Genomic DNA, 22872 nt, shown 5'->3' with positions numbered 1-22872 from the left:
CACTCACACTTTGTTGTCCAAAGCAGGTCCAAAGCCACAAATAACTTCAAGGGGGATGAGAAAGAACAATACTATAACATACCTGGGAGGGCAAAATGAAAATATTTGGTCAACAGCACTAATGACACACTAAGATTGCCGCTTTTCTAGACTGTAGTTGAGACCAAAGGCTTACAGTGTTGGGAGATAAAGTGCCAGGAGTCTTGGATAGAACAGAACAAGGGGATAGAATAACGGTAGGGGCCTGAGGCCAGAATGCGGTGAACCACATAGGCTTTGAAATGGCAGATGTAGGACAGCCTTTTCTAGAGATGCAAGAGGAATTATTTCTCCCTTACAAGAGCTTAATTCCCAGATTTTGTTATCAGCAGAGAGAAGAAAAGCTACTATAGGGCAGTCAGAGGGTTAAAGGGCAAGTCATGACCTGAAAAGTAACTTCTGGAATCCATTTCTCTGTTAATGTCCTTCAGCAGCTTACAGTGTGTGCCAATTTCCATTTGTCTCCAACACTGTGCTTTCCACTTCAGATCATGGCTCGAGGGCCACCTTATTAATTAAGACAGAATTTTAATATAGTAAAAAAAAAAAAAATTGGGGGGCAAGTTTTAATTACCTACTAAAAGTGCTATTTCTGTATTAATTCCACATTTCCATTGGTTTTTCTAGAGTTTATACATCTGATATGATTTATTAAAATAATTATTCATTCAGCCAATTATCAGCCATGACATTAATTTTTATGGCTTTAATTTATAGGGATAGTAACTGTAACTAAGAAACATGCATGGAAGCATTTGAGTGAGTATAGATAGATTTTGTGTACAGTAGCCTGTACACATTTGTGGATGCCTGAAACTGCAGATAGTCTTGAACCCTGTATATACTGGGTTTTTTTTCCCTATACATACCTGTGATGAAGTTTAATTTATAAATGAGGCACAGTAAGAGATTAACAATAATAGCTAATAATAAAATAGAACAATTATAACAATACGCTGTAATAAAAGTTTTCTCAAAGTGGTCTCTTTTTTAGAATGTCTCATTATACTGCACTCACCCTTCTTGCAATGACGTGAGATGATAAAATGCCTACGTGATAAGATGAAGTGAGGTGAATGATGTAGGCATTGTGACTTAGCGTTAGTCTACTGTGACCTTCTGACTGTAAGTCAGAAGGAGGATCTTCCACATGTGGACCGCAGTTGACTGTGGATAACTGAAACCATGGAAAGTAAAACCGTGGATAAGGGGAACCGCTGTAGAGTAAATAATTCTGAGCAAATGGCATCATCCTGCAGATTATCAGCTACTTCTCAGAAGAGTTCACAAAAGAGAAGAGTACTTTTTTCTGTCCTTCAGTTCTAGATTTGATTGCAGGAGTGGAATTTATCCAAAAGCAAAACGACATGGTTGTTAAATCTTACACTATTAGACTTAAGTAAATCCGTAAGACAGATTGTTAAAAAATGTGGTTACTGCTATGTTGACCAAGACCTTGTCACAAAACTATAGTGAGAAAGTGAACCGTGCGGTTCTTATATTTTAAAATTGTATGGGCCATTTTAATGCCTCCTTCAAAACTCGAACAGAATGTCAACTCGTCCATTTTATCTTGCAGTTACAAAATCAAATAATGAAGCAGATGGACAATAACGCTTTATTTTAAAGTGAGTGAATGCTTTCATCTTCACAGCTAGTATGGAGAATTTTGTTAATAAAAACAGGAAGGGCATGTGTGAGTGAGCAAGTGAGCAACAGAGAGAGAGAGAGAGGGAGATGGAGAGAGAGAGAGAGAAAGAGGGAGGGAGGGACAGAGAAAGAGAGAGAGAGAGAGGTCTTACAGACACTTTGAATTATTCCAGTATCTAGCATAATGCTTTGTACATATAAAATGCTCAGTGATTGTCAAAATGAATTGAGTTAAAGACTGTATACCTAGAATTCTTTAATTCCACCTTGATTGAAAATTAAAACTGAATTAGGAGGTGTAAGTTACAATAATAATGATAGTAATTATTATTATTATTATTTTGGTATCTGTAATACTGGTTATATAAAATGAGTTTTATATGGTTGTATATGTGTCCAATCATGTAGAATTAGAAGTGTTCCTACCACCTGTATTTTCTGAAAGAATTCATGTGAGATTAGTGTTATTTCTCCCTTAAATGTTAGAAGGAATTCACTAGTGAAGCCATCATGGCCTGGAGTTTCTTTATGGAAAAGACTGTAGTTATGAATTCAAATTTCTTTAACGGATATGTTATTTAGACTCACTATTTCTTCTTGGGTCAGTTCTGCTAAGATGTGTCTTTCTGGGAATTTGGTTAGTTGGCTGAAACCTGCACCACCAGGTGCCCCATACTGAGTGAATCAGAAAAGCTGCACCTGCTTTGATTTCATGGGGAGGGAAGAATTCAAAGGCTTAAGGAGATTAGAATATTAAAGCGGTTTGTCATTTAAGACCTAATCACCCGTGCTAGGAGGGACTGGAGGATATACCCTTCACTTCTGTGAGAAATAAATGTGTGAGAAGAACGCTGGCATCCTGAAAGAGCTCTCATCACTCTTCTCTCTGGGCCAGGCCTTACAGCGCAAGCTGCAGTCACTGATTTGGGGAAACCAAAATGTGTTGGGAATCATTGGATCGTGCGGCAGCTTGGACTTCCGAGCCTCCCAAATTATGAGAAACAAATGGCTGTTGTTTTAGCCGCTCAGTAGGGTATTGTTATAGCAGCTCAACCTCACGATGACAAGGACTGTAGTTGGTTGAAATGGCAGCTGGAGCTCTAGGAGTGTGCTGTGTGATAGGAGCCTGGTCTTAGGCTCTGCGGGACTGGAGGTCCTGGAGTCCTGCTGGCTCCCCAGGACTGGAGGTGAGAACTAACACCCTGAAGCTACTTCTCTCCTGCCTTCCAATCTCTTGTTGACCCCTCCTACGTGCCAAATCTAACTTGAAGTCAGAAGAGTCTAGTAATGTAATCCAGGTATCAGTAAACCGTGGCCTGCAGGCCAAATCTAGCCCCTGGCCTGTTTTTGTAAATAAAGATTAGTTGCAAACTTGTTCATTCGTTTACATATTTTTGGTAGATGCTTTCATGCGATAAGAGAAGAGTTTGGTGGTTGCAACAGAGGCTATATGGCCTCCGAGCCTAAAATATATGCTCTCTGCCCCTTTACAAAAATGTTTGCTGGCCATTGACACAGTTCACGAGGTTTGGTCCCACAGGGCACAGAAGAGGGTGAGAAGGATGGAGAATAAACCTGGAGGGGCAAACAAGGACTATTCAGCATAAAAAGTAATTTCATATTTTGTCAGTATATATTTGAAATAGGTTCTTAAAAGTAGGACTGCTGAGTCAAAGGATAAATGCCTATGTAATTTTTCTAGAGATCACCGTGTTAACCTTCATAGGGGTTATACCATTTTGCATTGTTTTTGGCAACATGCAAAAGGGCCTGTTTCCCCACAGCCTAAACACCAGAATATATCAAACTTTTGGAGTTTTGCCCATCTAACAGGTAAGTAGTATCACAGCATACGGCTATATTTTACATCTCTGTTACTAATAGTAAAATTGAACATTTTTTTTAAATGTGCAAAGGACACTTTAATTTCTTCTTCTCTGAACTACTATTTGTTAATGAGGGGAATAAGATTTTTTTTTTCCCATTGAAAAAATGTACTTTACAATATATAAAGTGCATTGAATATGTGTGTGTATATATATATACAGGTCAATGAAACTTTTAAGCAAAGTAAATATTCTCAGGTAATCAACTAGATCAAGTTATAAACATTCTTAGCATCTCTGAAGACTTCCTCTTTCCCTCTTGGCCATTACCCCTCCTAAAGACAGTCACTATTCTGTCATAAATTAGCTTGATTTTTAGTTTTCTATAGACAGAATTGTACAGCATATGCTCTTTGTCTGGTTTCTTTCACTCATCACTCTATCTATATTGTTGGTGAAGCAGTAGTTTGTTTTTTTATTGCAATATGATCATCTCTTTTAGAAATATGTAATTCATTTATTCATTGTAAGTTATAAGTATTCCCATTTTTTTTTTTTTTTTTTTTTTTGCAATTAAGAATAACACTGCTATAAACATTCATGCCCATGTATTTTGGTGCATCTATGTATACATGTCTGTCAGGTATATACCTAGCAGTGAACTTGTGGGTCAGAAGTATAGCTATGTTCAACCTCAGTGAATACTGATGAAAGCTTTCCCAAGGTGATCACGTTAAGTTTTGCCCCCTCAGCAATATCTTAGAGAACTACTTGCTCCACATTCTTGCCAGAACTTGGTACTGTCAGATTTTTAAGTTTAGGCCTATAAATCAGATATCCCTCTGTAGCCTCTAGTTTATACAATTCACCCAAACCACCACAGATGGATTTTAGGTCTACGCGTGCTTCGACAATCTTTACTGAGAAGGGATTTATGGTCCACACCAAAATAAGTAATGCCTTTCCTTGTAATTCAGTAAATTATCTATCATCTATCTACATTTACAATCATATCTCTATAGTCACTATTTATTTCTAGCTATGTCTGTACATGAACTAGTGTCATTTTTATACTTTTTATTTGCTCCAAATTCCTTATAGTTGCAGAACTGAGGCTCTCAGCTCTTAGAGGACACCATTGGTTCTCTCCATGGGCAGTTCACATCATAGCAGCTTACTTCTTCAAGACCAGCAGAAGAAGAATGTCTCTTTTTTTTCAGTCTGCTAAGGCAGGACCATAAAAGGTAGCATAATCATGGGACTAACATCCCATTACTTTGACCATAAAGTGTAACTAAATCAAGGGAGTGACATCCACCCCTTTGCCATATTCACTTGATCAGAAGCAAGTCTGGTTCTACCTGCACTCAAGGGGAGGAAATTACTCAAGGGCATGATTCACTGGAGTATGTCCACCACAGTGCAAGTTTCCTAATATATATACAATATGCTTGAAGTCAGTAGGGGATGAGCAGCCAAGAGTGTTGCTCAAACTGCAAAAAATTTAAAAAAAAATTTTTTTTTTTTTAAGAATTGTCCTCTGGACACCAACAGATCCTTAAAAAATTTTTTTTAAGTTTAATTTTGAGAGAGAGAGAGAGAGAGAATGACAGAGTGTGAGTGGGGGAGGGTAGAGAGGGAGGGAGACACAGAATCTGTGGCTCCAGGCTCTGAGCTGTCAGCACAGAGCCTGACATGGAGCTCAAACTCACAAACTGTGAGATCGTGACCTGAGCCAAAGTCGGGCACTTAACTGACAGAACCACCCAGGCATCCCTTATTTATTTATTTATTTATTTATTTATAGACAGAGACAGCATGAGTGAGGGAAGGGCACAGAGAGAGGGAGACAGAGAATCCCAAGCAGGCTCCATGCTGCCAGCACAGAGCCTGACACAGGGCTTGAGTTCATGAAACTGTGAGATCACAACCTGAGCCGAAACCAAGAGTCAGATGCTTAACCAACTGAGCCACCCAGATGCCCCTCAAACTGTAAAATTAATATAAATTAAGAATGGATGATCAGGAGCCTGAAGACAATCCACTTAGTTAAAAGTTACAAATTCACATCCATTTTCTATACCTGAGCCAGTTTCTGACCCTAAACTTATCAACTGAAGAAGGAGGAAGCCTGTAACATAATGACAAGTCATTCCTCCACAGGAATTATAGCCACTCACTTGTATAACAAAATTCTGGGGAAAAGGAAATACACAAATGTTTTGAGAAATGTTAGATGTCAGGTCTGAGTTGACATTGATAACTAGAGACATAGAGCATCATCATTAATCCTACATTAAACTGAAGGCATATGGAGGCCAGATAATTAATAGGGTTCTAGCATAGGTCCAGTTCATAGTAGTTGGTTCACTGAGTTCACTGACTCACAAAGTGATTGTTTGCTTGGTCCCCGGATATATAATTGGAATGGAGACACTTGGTTGTTAATGGTTCATTAGATTGCAGAATAAGAGTTATTCTACTGGGAAGGCCAAGAGGAAATTTCTAAAAATCATCCCCCCACCCCATACATACACCTGTGAAATATAGTAAGTGAAAAGAACAATATTGCATCCCCGTGGGAATAGTGTAAGACCTAAAGAGTGCAGAGGCCATAGTCCCACCATATCTCAATTTAATTCACTATTTTGGACCCCTGAGAGCCCCAGATGGATCCTGGAGGATGACAGTAGACTACTACAAACTCAACTGGGCAGTAGCACTAATTGCAGTTGCTTTTCTAAGACGGATGGATGTCTTTGTTAGAGCAGATTATCATAGCTACAGGTACATGGCAGGCAGTCAGTAATTTGGCTAATTTATCTTTTTTTTTTTTTCTTAGAAAGGAGGATCAGAAACAGTTTATATTCATATGGGATAAACACTTATGATCTTGGCCCATTATTAGGTTAATTTTCATACCCTTCGTACGGTTGGATATTGTCTGGAGGCACCTGGACAGTTCATATATCTATATAACATCAGTTTGGTCATTATATTGATGACATCATATTAATTGGACCAGATGAGCGCAAAGTGGCAAGATAAGTACACTGGAAACCTAGGTGAGACACATGCTCCAGAGAGTCGGAGATAAGCACTCTGGAGGTTCAAGGACCCGTAACATCAGCTAAATTGTTAGAGGTTCATTGGTTTGAGGCATCCTAAGACAGCCCCTCCAAAAAGCATAAATTATTGTGTCTTCACATTTTTCATCACTAGAAGAAACACAGTGCTTGGTGGCTTTTTGGGGACTCCTAAATCACTATGTTCTACAGTTGGGAATATTGCTCTGTCAGCTTTGAGGGGAACCCACATCAGGTAAAGTCTGTCCAGTAGGTCCATATGCAGCAGACCTGCGGTACAGGAGCACCTGTGCTAGGGTAGCCGTGAAGTTAATGATGAAAGGAGAATCATGGTTCATAAACTTGCGGTTTCACAAGTCCACAGATATAAGGAACCATACTCCCGGAGCTGTACTTAAGCAATTACACTCAAGGAGACTCATCCACATTTGAACATGATTTAGATGAGGTGATACTAGACATTGATCTGCTGCTACAATAGGTTGAGTTCTACAGGGGCCCTGAGAAATTGTGAGTATACTTTTCATGTGGAAGAGATGAGAATCAATAGGGGCCACAGGGAATACAGTGGCATAGTGGTAGACTGTAAAAGGGCTTTTGTAACCCTACCTTCTGGTATTCTTTCCCTTGTGTAATCCCTTTCCCTTGAATATTGGACTTAATTCCTCACTTCCAGAGAATAGGATATAGCAAAAATGATGGATGTCACTTCCAAGATCACATTATAAAGACCATGACTTCTATCTTGCTTGTACTTTGTCTGGCTCTTATTGATGCTTGCTTGCTCTGATAAGCAAGTTCCCATCTCTTGCAATGTCTTATACAGAAGCTTATGTGAAGAGGAACCAAAAGCAGCCTTCAACAAATGGCCAGCAAGGATGAAGATTTTAGTGGTGCCAATACTCATGTGAGTCAACTTGGAGACCAGTCTTTCCCCAGATGATCCTAGGATGACTGCAAAACAGACACTTCCTTTATGGTAGCCTGTGAGACATTCTGAAACAGGGACATCAATAAAAAATGCCAAGATTCCTGACTAACAGGAATTATGAAATAATAATTGCTGTCTTAACCCAGTAAATTTTGGAGTAATTTGTTATAAAACAATAAATAGCTAATGTAATAGCATATCATTATACAGCTGGAGAGTCATCTTTCCAAGATCCTCCTTCATTTTATAGGAGAGAAAAATGAATCATACTGATCACTGATAACATAACTTCTTTTAACATGTTTTTAAGATAAACATGCTTTTGATCACATTGATATTTGTATTATTTTTCTTTAAAATAGAACCAAATCTTTCAAGGTGTTTAAATAAATGAGTGAATTTCAGGATCATAAAGCTGGAAGGGAATTTAGAAATCAGCTCGTGGTATCCACTCATTTTACAAAAGAGGAAACTAAAAATCTACTTTAGAAAATTCCCTTTTGTAATTGCCTTCTACAGTGGTTTATGAGCTATATATGAGAAAACTAGGCTCATAACTTTAGCTCACCTTATTTTTGAAACCCCAAACAGTATAATCCAATTTAACCAACTACTTTATTCACTAGTCTTGACTTTTGGCAATCTCTAAAAAATCAAATCCCCCATCAAAGGATGAAGATTTGCCACTATTGAAGATAGTCAAAGAAATTAGCTTCAGGCTCTGAAAGCAATTTCAAGAGGAGCTCTAAAACTGTTAAACTGTTTTAGTTTAAACTAAACTAAACTGTTAAAGCAATGGCAGTACCACTGGAATAAGTGTATACCCTGTCAGGGCAGCTGCTTTGAATGGGATACAGTAATTTGGATCTGTAATTTCTGTTTTGTTTCCTGAAGAGTAGAAACATATATTAAGTGTGTGGAAAATAGTAGCCATCCATCCCACAACAGCTACAACAACCAAGATTTGAATAAAAGGTTTCAAATTGTGCTTCAATCTTTCATTCAACAGTCTATACCTATGATCCTGAATGTGACCTCTCTGCATTTTGTAGTTATCAGCTATTTGGGTTTATGATATCCTTTTTTAAAAAAAATGTATTTATTTATATTGAGAGAAGGAGAGAGAGAGAAGGAGAATCCTAAGAAGGCTCCATGTTGTCAGAGCAGAGCCCAACACAGGGCTTGAACTCGCAAACCATGAGATCATGACCCGAGCCACAGTCAGATGCTTAACCAACTGAACCACCCAGGAGCCCCTGGATTTATGCTATCTTACCATGAGTTCTGTCATTAACTATTGATTTCTTTAACATGTTCTTCAATCTTATTTCTAATAGCAGGACTCGATTTATAATGACGTAGACTCTCATCTCTCAGTTCCAATGCTTTCATCCTTCCATTCAGCTCAGGCTTTCTCCATATTCACGCATCTTGACTGATACTTAAAAGGTAACCGTTAGAGTTTCATGACATAGTTCCTGAATTATAAATAAGTTTTTGTGTTGTTTGCTCACTTTATTGAGTTGTTTGTGGGCCACCTGGAACACTAATGTGGAGAAAGATTCCGTGGCTTCATCTGGTCTCAATGGGAAAGAATTCTATATTTTGTTAAGCCTGCCATGATCAAAAAGACAAAGTAACCACATATATATTGATGACCCTTCTTTGGATTACTGCTTTGATTCTTACTGAAAAGAGAATACCTCTAGAGTAGATAAGGCTTTAATAGATTGTTAGCCAATTTTCCCTTAGAAGGAATAAAAGGTTTCCATTGTGTGGAATTAGACAGCGCATACAGCCGGTAAGTATTGGGAATACAGGATGTCACTATGAGGGAAAATGAAACAGAATTGGCGCAAAGATTTCCAGACTTCAGTATTTTACCCTGGTTCAGTTTTAATTGCTTGTAAGTGTTTCTTCAATTTGGTATAATTGCCTCTTTTCACCATTCAGAAATATTGCAGAAACCTGAAATATTCATATTATCACTTATGTTTCCAGGACATTGATTTAATCTCAGCCCCATTGTTTTAAGACTGGTTGATTTCCCAAGCTATCATTTGCCTGCAGGGAGGGCAGAATTTATCATGGTCATAGCACATACTGGATAAAATCTTGGTGGAAGTATTTTGCAGTATTCCTGGATATTGAATCAAGAAGCATTCTTATCATTTTCTATCTGACTCACATCTATGGTCAGTGCCCAGTGTTAGATGCCCAGTCAATGCCCAGTGTTTGGATGCCACTTTCCTATCACCTGTGTCTGGGATTCAGAGACTGTGAATTTGTCCAGTCAAAATGCTTTTTTTGCCTGAAATAATAACCAGGTTCAAGAAGGTAAGCAATCAGAAAAGTTTGAGATCAGCTTCCACGGGTACACATTGACCCTAAAAACCTGAATCAGTTCACAATCCTTGAGTTGTACCTGCTATATAACCCCCATAGCTTCTCCCACCCTGTTTCTCTTTCTGCCCTCCTCCACTGGTCTTTCTTTCCCCAAATCTCCTATTGATGTTTGTTTTCTTTTCCTTATTTTCTACCTCACTTTGCTGTAGTCATTCAGAACTAAATAGAATGCCAACCTCTGAACCAATCTATAGTACATGGCTGTGACCTGAATCCCATTTTCTCAGTTACCAATAAATTGCAATTCATTCTTCACAACTTTCTGACATAACCTCTGACTGGTTCACACTAAATCTTTACTATATCTCAGAAATCTAACCTGATCTAGACTCTAGTTCACTTCTATGGTAACTCAATATGTCTTTGTAGGAGGAGAGCTATCCTAGTTAGCATTACCTAATATTTTCTTTTTCTCTTTTAGGTTTATTTATTTGAGAGAGAGAGATAGAAAGAACATGAGTGTATGGCGGGGAGGGGCAGAGAGAGAGGGAGAGAGAGAGAATCCCAAGCAGACTCTCAGCTGTCAGCACAGAGCCCAACATGGGGCTTAATCCCATAACCTTGGGATCATGACCTGAGCCAAAAGCAAGAATTCACTGCTTAACTGATTGAGCCAACCAGGCACCCTGTTACCTAATATTTTGTTAAAGTTTGAGACAATACTAAAAAATTTGGGAGAAGGGCACCTGGGTGGCTCAGTCGGTTAAGTGTCCGACTTCAGCTCAGGTAATGATCTCACAGTTTGTGAGTTTCAGCCCCACACCAGGCTCTGTGCTGACAGCTCAGAGCCTAGAGCCTGCTTCAGATTCTGTGTCTCCCTCTATCTCTCTTTGCCCCTCACCTGCTTGCACACTGCCTCTCTCTCTCACTCTCTCAAAAATAAATAAACATTAAAATAAATAACATTTAAAAATTCAGGATAAATGACATTAATTATGGAAAAAGACTTAAAAAATCTTCAATTTCTAATGTCATTCCAGTTTGAAGAAACATGATACTTTGTTACAGAATGGCTGAACTTCACTTTTTCTTTCTTTTTATTAAGAAAAAAGTTGAAGGGCACCTGGGTGGCTCAGTCTGTTGAGGTACCAACTCTTGATTTTGGCTCAGGTCATGATCCCAGGGTCATGGATTCGAGCCACATGTCAGGCTCTGTGCTGAGCATGGAGCCTGCTTGAAATTCTCTCTCTCTCTCTCTCTCTCTCTCTTGCTCTCTCTCTCTCTCTCTCCCCCTTTCCCCCAGGTGCACACACACACATACTCTCTCTCTCTCTCTCAAATTAAAAAAAAAAAAAAAAAAGAAAAAAGGAAAAGTTGAAAAACACCAAGTATGCATATTTTTTCAAGTCAAGACTTTGCTTGAAAGACTTCGCATCCCACTATAGACTTATTTTACAATTAGTCTTAATTTGGCTATCTTTGATAAAAATGATGGTGATTTCAGAGAGGAAAATTATGTTTCAAAAACACATCCTTGTGGATGGTAGATTCTAGTTTTGATTACTTGTCTTTGAGTGTTTGTTGTTTGGCTATAAATTAGGCTGGATCCTGAGTTCTTCTGGTTTCCTCAAATATCTGGCTATTAATCTCCAAATTAAGGTTCCCAATTTTCTCTTATTCTCTTGACTTGAAATCATTGAGAACTAAAACTGCCCTTTTACCTAAAGCTCTGCAAACTGAAGCTAGACAACTTGATGTAAACTTCAGAGAAATCGTGACAACAGCTCATGTATAGACAATCCCCATGCCTGTTGCTCTGTGGGCCACTCAAAGAGATCACAAGAGACATTAGAACTAGAAATCAGAAAAATCTATCAGTCTGTCGCCGCTTGTCCCCACTCCATCTGAGGATGCTTCGAGGCTGACATCTAAAAATCCTCTCACTGACAGCACTAGGGACTCAGACACTAGGTTTGTGATTTGCTCCAGCCATTAGCCTGTGTTTTTCTTTTGTTTCCATAGAAATGCCTATGGTTACTTCTAAGACCCCAATGCCAACACAAGAGGCACTGAGGAATATTTCATAAGTCAAGTCAAATGGTTTCCTTCTACAATTGCCCCTTGTTGACCCCATTTGGCCAGAAGCAGTCAGAGGAGAGATGATATCCCCTTGTCTCTGATCTCACAAAATTGTGGAATGAACCTGTGACAGTGGGGAATTGTTACAGGGAAAGAAACTTAGCATGTCTGACTCCATACTGCTCCTATTGCCCTTGCTGCTGTGACCCATAGATTAGAAACTTCTACTTAGCCCTGCACATAGGCATGGTACAGCTAAGATTTGCAAAAAAACTGTTCTTTACCTGAAACCTACCTTACCCAAGGAGCTAAGGAAACATGTGAAGAAATGACCGTGCTATGTTTCAGATTTACAGGAATGGCATGACCACATTCCTGCATGCAAACACCAACTGTCTGAGGACAAAGAAGTTATCCAACCTCCCTGGGATGTCTATAGACATCAGCCACCTTTTGACTCTAGCCCCTTCTTGGCTTCCCTCTTTGGCTAACATAAAAGAAGCTTGAATTTCCTGCCAAAGGGAGATGGTTCTTTGGGACGGTAGTCCTCCATGTCCTCGGTTTGCTGGCTTCCCCCAAAAAAGTAGCTTTTCTTTACTCCAACATCTTGCCTCTCAACTTAGTGACCAATCATGTGACAAGCAGAATAAGCTTAGCCTCAGGTATAATTACCCAAGGAAATGAAAACATGTCAACATAAAGACCTGTGTGTGAATATTCATAGTAGCTATTTCAATAGCCAAAATCTGATGAACAACCCAAATGTTCATCAATTCTGGAGTGAATTAAACCAACTGTGATATGTCTATATGATAGAATTCTACTCCTCAATCAAAAGGAATGAACTACTGGTATGTGAACTATATATTAATCTCAAAAGCATTATAAGTGAAAGAAAACAGTCATAAAAGACTACATACCATATGATTCCATTCATATGAAATCCATATGATTCCATCCATATGAAATTCCATTCATATGAAATCTAGAGGAAGTTGAAAATGGCCTCAAGGGACCTTTTTGAGGTAATAAAAATGTTTTATTTCATGATTGTGGTGGTAGTTTACCATTATATAGTTTGTCAAAAAATCACTGAACTGTACACTTAAAATTGGTGATCTTTATTGCATATAAATGATACATCGGTAAAGCTGACCAAACCAAACCAAACAAAACAAAAACCTTTCACATAATAAAGGAATTATAGGATGCTATCATGAGCATGAAACAGGGGACCTAACCTGAGTTTAAGGAGTGGCCTTCCTAAGGATATTTAGGTGGAGACTAAAGGACAAATAAAAACTTGCTAGGGGCACCTGGGTGGCTCGGTTGGTTGAGCATTGGGCTCTTGATCTCATGATCTCACGGTTTGTAAGTTTGAGCCCCAAGTTGGGCTCTGTGCTGTCAGCCCAGAGCCTGTTTGGGATTCTCTCTCTCCCTCTCTCTCTGCCCCTCCAACACACACACACACACACACACACACACACACACTCTCTCTCTCTCTCTCTCTCTCTCTCTCTCAAAATAAATATTTAAAAAATAATAAAAAAAATAAAGAGATAATAAGTTTAAATGAGGTCATATGGATAGGTCCTCATCCATGTGACTGTACTTGGAGATAGCATGTTTAAAGAGGTGATTAAGTTCGACAAAGGACAGTAAGGTGAAGCCCTTATCCAACATGAGTTATGTTCTTATAAGAGGAGAGACATCAGAGATGTCTGAACAGAGAAACGGCCATGTGAAGACACAGCAAGGAGGCCATCTGCAAGCCAAGGAAAGAGGCCTTGGGAGAAACCAAACCTACCAACACCTTTATCTTGCACTTCTAGCCTCCAGAACTATGAGACAATAAATTTCTACTGTTTAAACCACCCAGTCTATGGTATTTTGTCATGGGGGCCCTAGCACACTAGTATAGAGAATATGAATTTCAGAGATCAATATGAAGGGATTCAGGAGGGAGGAGAGATGTGGGAGTTGGAATCAAGAGAAACATAGATAAAAGAAGTGAAACAGACATGACTTTATCATATCTTTATTATTCTTCTATATTGTCAAGAATATCAAGGTATAATTTGTGCTAAATAAAATTCAATATATTTAAGTGCATGATTTAGGTATAGTGGGGGAATAAATGTATTAAGCCATGTAACCGGCACCACACACAAAGTGAGAAAAAGAACTTTGATATAGTTCAAATTATGTTGGACGATTAATAGTCTTTTCTTGAGTTAAGATATAATAACAAAATTAGTCATCTCAGAGACAAGACAATTGCTATACTGAATATGTAGGAGATATTTAAGTGGGGAGGGTAAAGAGTGGACTACCATTTTTGTAAAGTCTACTCTCTACCAGTTATTACGTGTTTGACATGATCTTTGCCATAACACTTTGAGGAAGTCAACTCATCCAAAAACAGGCAGTGCACCAGAAGATTCTTACAAAAGTGACTTAGAGATAGCCTTGACCCTAAGTCTGTCTGAATCTTTGCCCTGTACCACAGCCCAAATGAGTCCTGCTCAGTGCCCATGAAAGAGTAGGAAATAAACAAACAAACAAAAAACTCTACCATTTGAGAGTAAGAGAAGACTATCAAGTTGGTAAAGCACTAGAAATGGATTTACAGAAGAGGGCTGTAGAGTTTCTATCCTTGAGACTCTTTGAAAAACATAACTGATAATTCTGTCTGATGAATTTGGGAATTAGAAACTGAGAAATGAGATTTGCCATTCATCAATTTCCATCATTTAATATTCATTCACTATACAGAAATTGAATATCTGCTGTTTGTTAGGCACTAGTGAAATAAAGGTGAGTAACATGTCATTGACTGGAAAGAACTCAGTTTTGATGGGAGGAGAACATGTTAACATGTTAACATCCAGAGCACTGTGTGACAGGTGCCATCAGGGAGGTGCTTTGAGGCAGGTTGGAGGAACGTTTGCCAAGACCACAGGTGAGAGAGCAAAGGAGTCAAGAAGTAAAATACAAATAGTTGGTTTTGTGCAGCATTTCTCCATATGCATGGGCAAGCGATAAAATATCAATTGTGTAATTTTGGTTCAGCACTCTTATTTTTTTACATTTAAAGCTGTCCTGCAGTATATAAACATGAACAGTAAAATTTGTTGTAATCATTTATGATTTTAGCTTTTCTTTATTTAGGACATTAAATAGGGGTGCCTGGCTAGCTCAGTCAGTGGAGTGTGCTACTTTTGATCTCGGGATTGTGAGTTCTAGCCCTGTATTGGATGTAGAGCTTACTTAAAAACAAAATCTTAAAAAAAAAAAAAAAAAAAAGAACATTAAATAGCAAATAAAAACACCCTGACAACTTGAAAAGACACAGCACAGAATAAAGAAAAAAAATTATATTTCATTACATTTAATGGCACTATTTTCCCTGCTTTTTGAATTTTTTTTAACGTTTATTCATTTTTTGAGAGACAGCGTGAGTGGGGGAGGGGCAGAGAGAGAGGGAGACAAAGAATCTGAAGCAAGCTCCAAGCTCTGAACTGAGAGCACAGAGCCCCTCGTAGGGCTTGAATCCACAAAACCATGAGATCGTGACCTGAGCTGAAATCGGAAGCTTAACTGACTGAGCCACATAGGTGCCCCTTTTCCCTGCTTTTTGAATGTTTTTAAATGTTTATTTATTTTTGAGAGAGAGAGTGTGCGTGAGCAGGGGAGGAGCAGAGAGAGAGGGAGACACAGAATCTGAAGCAGGGTCCAGGCTCTGAGCTGTCAGCACAGACACAATGCAGGGCTTAAACCCATGAACCATGAGATCATGTCCTGAGCTGAAGTCAGACACTAAACCAGCTGAGCCAGCCAGGCACCCCTTTCCCTGCTTTTTAAGTAAGGGATTTTATATTTTCTTTTTGTAATAGATCCCACAAATACCGTGATATTTCATTAGCGTACAGCAGGGGTTGGCAAATTTTTTCTTAAAGAGCCAAATAGTAAATATTTTAGGCTTTTAAGGCTATATAGTCTTTGTCTCAACTACGCAACTCTGCCCTTGTAGCCCAAAACAGCCATAGACAATATGTATATGAATGGGTGTAGCTGTGTTTCAATAAAACTTTATTTACAAATTGGCCAGGCCATCAGTCACAGTTTGCCAGCTTTTGGCCTATATCTATGTTCTCAAGCTGGCCCCATATTAGAATTGACTGGAGAAGTTTTACATCAGTATTTGGGATCTGCTTCCTGAGTTCCTGATTTAATCATTGTTGGGTGGAACCCAAGTATTTGTTAAAAGGTTTCACTGTAATTTTCATGTGATGCCAGAATATGATGCCTTGCCTTTCAACCATTACCAATATTGGACATTTCTTAAGAAGAAAGGTCTGGATGGTTCCTTTTTTTTTTTTTTTAATTTTTATGTGTTTTTAATACATAATTTGGTAAATTGAAAATATCATAAGTCAAAGGTCTGGATGGTTCCTTTTTTTTTTTTTTTTTTTTTTTGATTTTTATGTGTTTTTAATACCCCTATCTGCCCTCTCGGAAAAGATTTATGACAGCATGTTTTGTTTAGACTCTCAGTGGCCTAAAGGCTCTGGCTGCTAACAAGATAATTTGGGAATAAACCTAGATGGATATAATTCAATCATGACCTGTAACTAACTGTGCCTTAATTGTGAGGTAATTGGAATTCATTTTTTAAGAAATATAGTATAGGAAACAAAGTGTAGTTAGTCACCTGGTCAAACTTTTAGAAAAATGGAATTGATAGCTCTTATCTAAGTTCTACAAATATGCTACAAGGGGGAAAAAGGACAAATTATTTTCATTTTGGAGTCTGTCGTCTTTCAAATGTGATTCTAATGCACCGCTTTTGATTATTGTTGATCTTAACTCTGAAAAGAGCTATGTAGTCCAAAAATTACATAGCATCAAAATATGTTACACCATAAATAAAATTGTTTCTGGTGTAACTCCAGAAATATATTTGTGCATGTACCTATGCCCTGATATATTTAGGTCTAAATTAAAGATATATTAAATAAACCTGATGAAAAAGGGAATAGCCATGTCAGTAACAACTCATTGTTATGGTTCTCCATAACTTAATTTTCCAGAGAGCAGAAGCTGACCCCTTGAAGGACCATCAGTTTTTAATCAATTTTAAGATAATTCTTTGAAGTGTCTTATACAATTTTCTGCTCTCTAGAAGTGAATATTTTTGATGACTCAGGACAATCATTATGGGTTTGAGTTATCATATTGGACGAGGACACACTGACATCTTTTGAGACCTTATGAAAATGAGTAAGAGCAAGGATTCTGGGGCAACATCACCAGTTTTGAAACTTAGCCCTCCCACTTACCCACCATATTACCTACACTACAGATCTTCCTCTGGGGTTATGTTCTGATAACCTCGTGATAAATTGAAAATATCATAAGTCAAAGTACAACGAAAACACTTAGCCTAAAGGACATCATAGCTTAATCTAGCCTACCTTAAATGTTCTCAGAACACTGTTAGCCTACAGTTGGGCAAAATTATCCAAGACAAAGCCTTTTTGATAATGTAGTGCTGAATATCACATGTAATTTACTGAATGCTGTACTGAAAGTGGGAAACAGACTAGTTGCACAGGTACATATGGTTGTAAGTATGTCGGCTATTTACCCTATGAACTGCAGCTCAAGGCTACTGCCCATCACGAGAGAGGATCATGCTGCTCATTGCTCTCCCAAGAAAAGATCCAAATCAAAATATGAAGGAGTTTCTACTGAATGCATATAGCCTTTATACTCCTATGAAGTCATAAAATTGTAAGTCGAACCATCATAAATCAGAGACCATCTGTAGTTACTTACACACTAGCACCTCAACCACAAAGAATAATTACAGCACTACTTCACCGAGTTGTTGTGAGGAAGAAATGAGTTCCCACATTTGAAGGGCTTACAAGAGTGGCTGACATGTAGGAAGCACCCAATAAATGCAAGTTCGTGTTATCTTTCTTAAGTTTGTTTGTTTTTTTTAAATAAGCCCACACTCTTCCTTTAGGTTTTGATTTTGCATTTGTTCTAGAGACATTTATTTTTGCTCTTATATTTTGGGGATATTGAGGGCATATCTAGAATATCAAGAGGGCATGGCAATTGGCCAAACATTTAGAACATGATGGGGCAGGAAGAGGAAAAAATAGCATCTACATCGTCTAGCACTGGACCCACCACTAACTAGTAAGGGATAAGCACTCAGGCAATAGACAGGGCTGACAAGAGAGATTCAGCCAGAGTGACAAACATAGGGTCGAGATTTGATCACCTCTCAATTCTTCATCTGTGGCCTGTATTATAGGAAGCAAAAGAGTTTCAAGTGAAGGATCAAGGCATCCTAACATGAGGAGGCCTTGACTTTGGGGACTTGGACTAGGAACACTTAGTAGTTCAGCATTCAGGAAGTTGGCATTGGAAGTGGTCTTCACAGGGCAAAAGCCCTAGCAACTAAACAGGGATCCATGGACTGTGTGTAACCCTAGGAGGGCAGGACCCCCATCCAGGAAGGATTTGGAGATCAGGTATCAACATAACACCCTGAAACCAAGGACCTAGACTGAAGCTCAGGTGGAAAAATTAGGAGAATTGGGGGGCTCAGGAGGAGAGGATTCCCAGTTATTAGAACAGAGACAGTGCTCTATCTCTCTCTCTCTCTTAAAAATAAATATTAAAAAAACAAAAACAAAAACAAAAAAACAGAGACAAAACTTCAGGGTCAGTTCCACAACAAAGATAACTCAATGATGAGCCTCAGAAAGTGGTTCTTCAAGAGTTTAAGGTTCTGTTGACCTTGAGAACTGGGAGTGAAGGTGAGTCTGTAAGGAAAGACCAGCTGGCCCCAGGGTTTTGTGTGGTGGGGAATAGAGCATGGGAAGGGGAAGAAAGATGCTAGGGTTTGGAGGCTATTCAGACCTAACAGACTTTCTTGTTGCTGTCAGTGAATTTACCTCTGGCAGCATTTGCCATCCCTGCCCCCACTAATCTACCAAGCCACTTAGAACGTATTATCAGCTAAAATACCACGCATTTATTCTGATTGTATATGAAGAAACAGAGACAACGAGCTCTCAGAGTAGAGCCTGGAATGGCCCTCTTATGAATACGTAAATACACTTAACATCTAGACTTTGGCTGCTCTGAAATCTTTTCAGTTTTCTTCAGCATTATGTCATATGTTGAGATAACCAGTTAAGTGTCATCAAAATAAATGAGATGTTGACATTATTTGAACTGATGTATTGCTTTCTATTCAACGGTCTCAGAAACACCACTCCGCCTCTCTTCATTCCCCTTTGTAGCATTCTATCTTTGTCTAGAGCAATCCAAGGGTTTGGTCTTGAGGTCTCTGCTGACTGGTTCCCCCTGAGGAGTCCCCTGTATTGTTGTGGATCATCTATCTCAGTATCCAGCTGCACCATGGAGTTTCTCTTCTGTTTTACTAATGACTGTCTGAAACCTGTGTTGTGGTATATCCGGTAAGCTTATGAAGCCACAGTGGTAGATTAAATATGTTCACAGATGCTTTGCTGCTTCTACAACTCTTAAATCCGTGCTCGTCCTAGAGATTTATTTGAGCAATGGATGTTGTAGAAGTGACCTTTAAAAATTCCGGAGGTGTGGCTGTAAGAAGCGCTGCATTCACTGTTAGTGTGCTCAGCCGGCATGTAAAAGCTCTGACCCCCCGAGGCCACTTTGCTGGAGAAACTTCATGCGAAGGCCATGAAGACTGCCTGAAGAGAGGGTCACACACGGCTGGCTGCTCCAGCCCTCAGCCACGTGCATATCCCCACAGAGATCCTGCCCCAATTTGCAGATCTGTGATCAGAGTAATATGGTTGTGACTTCATGGCTTAAGTTTTGTAGGTGCTTGTTGCACAGCAATAGATTATCGGAACTACCCTCTTCACTGGCCCCAGAGATTCATGGAATAAGAGAATCATGGAATGAGAAAGCCCCCTTGCCTTTTATTAACTCATCACTTTAATCTCATAAAGGCTACTACACCAGATGCAAGCAAATGCAAATTTCTTTACTGAAAGACTAGAGCAATTTCAGGAGAGAAGTATACTATAGATGGCAGAAGATTATACTTGAGTACTCAAAGGGAAGACACCTAAGAATTATATCCTTCAAAAGGGTTCCCCTCATGGGTTTCTCCACACCTCATTTAGCTCCCGAGGCCCCAGGGAAATCCCCTCCTGCAAACATCTCTAGTTGCCTTTCATCTGCCTGGATTCCCACCCACCTCCACCGAACACTCCACTTCTCCCTGAATCCATCCCCCTCCTCCTCTAAAATAACCAGCCTACATCTGACGCTTGAAATGTAGCAGCCACCCCAGGGTTTTGCAAGATAATCAGCGAAGCAGGTGTATACCCAAGTCTCACAGGACAGGTGAGGGAGAAATGGCTCTGATCCTTTGGTAATGCTGAAGCAGGAGCCTCTTTGTTGCATTTCCCCCCAATGTTTGTAGCAGTATATGCTGCAGTTGAGCTGAACCCCATAATTAGAGAACATTTAAGTGAAATGCATAGTCATTAATTCGGGGAGAATAGAGCATTCTAAACCAAGAATCACAAATTGTAGCGTTCGGACACCAAGCAGACAATATAAATGAGTGAAGTGGACCTGATACAATTAAGGTTCAAAAATGGAGATTATAGGGGCACCTGGCTGGCTCGATCAGAGAATATGACTCCTGATCTTGGGGTTGTGAATTTGAGCCCCACATTCGGTGTAGAGATTACTTAAAAAAATAAAATAAAAGCTTAAAAAAATGGAGATTAGAACAAGATAGAATGAGCTCTCATTCCTTTGCAAAGGGCATAAAAATTGCTGTTCTGCAGGAACATAGATAGTGTTGTCATATCTCCTCTCTCTTCAGAGATGTGAACTTACATGTGAAATGTTCAATTTTTAAAACGCTGAGGAGGCCAAACAAAACACATGTCCATCCACTGAATTTGGGGCATCGGCTGAAAATAATTTTGAGAAAATATTTTTCTTAATTATCAAGGCACTTCTCCCCTCACCTTTGCCTGATCCCCGTAATTGTGTGAGTAACAGAGCACTGCTGTGCCTCAGCGTTCTTCCTGAATAACTGATTACATTAGTCTTTAATACGCACTCTTCTTTTTTTCTCTGAGTGACTCCAAGATCCGATTAATTCCTAAACTTTAGCCATCTCTCTCTAGTGTGGGGAGTGAAGTGTTTGCCAATTCTTTTCTCGACAGCAGTTTTAAAGGCTTAGTGAAGGCTGAGACCTTCACTCCTGATAGGTTAATTCCAAAACACTACCTCCTTCCATTCTCTCTTAAGCAATATTATATTAATCAGACTGCGCTGGGTCCCTATACTAGGTATTTCTGCTACAAACAATGCCTGGTTAGGGCTCTTAAAATTGGGATTTTAAACAGAAAATAGGGGCGTCTGACTGGCTCAGTTGAAAGCATCCGACTCTTGATCTCGGGGTCATGAATTCAAGTCCCACATTGGGTGTAGAGATTACTTAAGTAAGTAAAACCTTAAAAAAATATTTAAAAAAACCCATAAAATAACTTGATGAGCATTTTTCATGGGAAATGATATTTAATTAAAGAATTAAAATAAGCATAAAAAGTTATGATTTTTATCCTGTAATAAGTTAATAAATCCTGTATTGAATGCCTACCATCTCTTTCCTGTGCCCACCTTCCCTCCAACAAGCTATCCTGGCAATAAATTCCTTACACTGGGATGACGTAATGTTCTAAGAGCTGCCAATATTTGAGAAGATTTCCTATTCTCATTTAGACAGAACTTTGAATCTTTTTATTACAATTCTATGGAAAGGGTGGGTCAACCACAGTGCAGCTATATTCCCTGTCAATTGCAATGTCAATCAGTCTTTTGAATCCTTTGAACTGTTCTAATTCTCCAGTCTAGTGCCATGTACCACTTCCAGAGCAGTCCATGAGAGGTTTGACCCAGTCAGAAGCTGAATAGACCTAGTGGTCTGGAAGCTTTTACAATTTGAGGGTCCTCTTCTAGAAAAAGAACACAAAATTACCAAAATAAACATATCCAAAATGCTCTAAAAAACAGACATTGCACCAACCTGAGATTTTCTTTAAAATCAGAACTAAGAGGGACAAGCCCTCAATCCCCCTCAAGCGATAAGAGAAGGAAATAGGAGCCAGGGTGTTAGTGGTGGCTGGACCCCCACAAGTATTGACTGGTTGCATTAGGACTTAATAAAGTTCACACAAGAAAACAGCTATGAGAGACAGAAAGAAATAACGTAATTGCAGTTGTTCAAAAACCCGTTCTATAATCATTTAAAAAATGTTTTAGTGAGGGGCGCTTGGCTGGCTCAAGTCAGTTTAGCATCTGACTCTTGATTTTGGCTCAGGTCATGATCTCACGGTTAGGGAGATCGAGACCACGTGGGGCTCTTCACTGACAGTGCGGTGCCTGCTTGGGATTCTCTCTCCCTCTCTCTCTGCCCTTTCCCCACTCATGCTCGCTCTCTCTCTCTCTCTCTCTCAAAATACATACACATTTAAAAGAATAAAAATATTTCAGCGAAATAAATGAGACATTACTGACACTAACTTTGACAATATAAATGGCAGTGTCTCTGTCATACATAAATTAATATATTAAAGAACTGAAAAGAATTCAGATAGAAATAATGGAATGTGAAACAAAGGGATGAACAATGATGAAATTAATAGACATTACTGACATAAAAGAAAACAACAGCAAAAAAAAAAAAAAAAAAAAAATCAGAGCATACCCAAAGCATACAAATGAGGTGGCCCCAAAGCTTGATCATCATTGTTCTTATAACAAATCTGCCTGTACTTGGAAGCCACAGCCAGTCCTCTACACAAGATCCCCTGAT

This window comes from Panthera uncia, assembly GCF_023721935.1.
Source record: "Panthera uncia isolate 11264 chromosome C1 unlocalized genomic scaffold, Puncia_PCG_1.0 HiC_scaffold_3, whole genome shotgun sequence".
NCBI lineage: Eukaryota > Metazoa > Chordata > Mammalia > Carnivora > Felidae > Panthera > Panthera uncia.
This window is presented reverse-complemented; position numbering follows the sequence as displayed.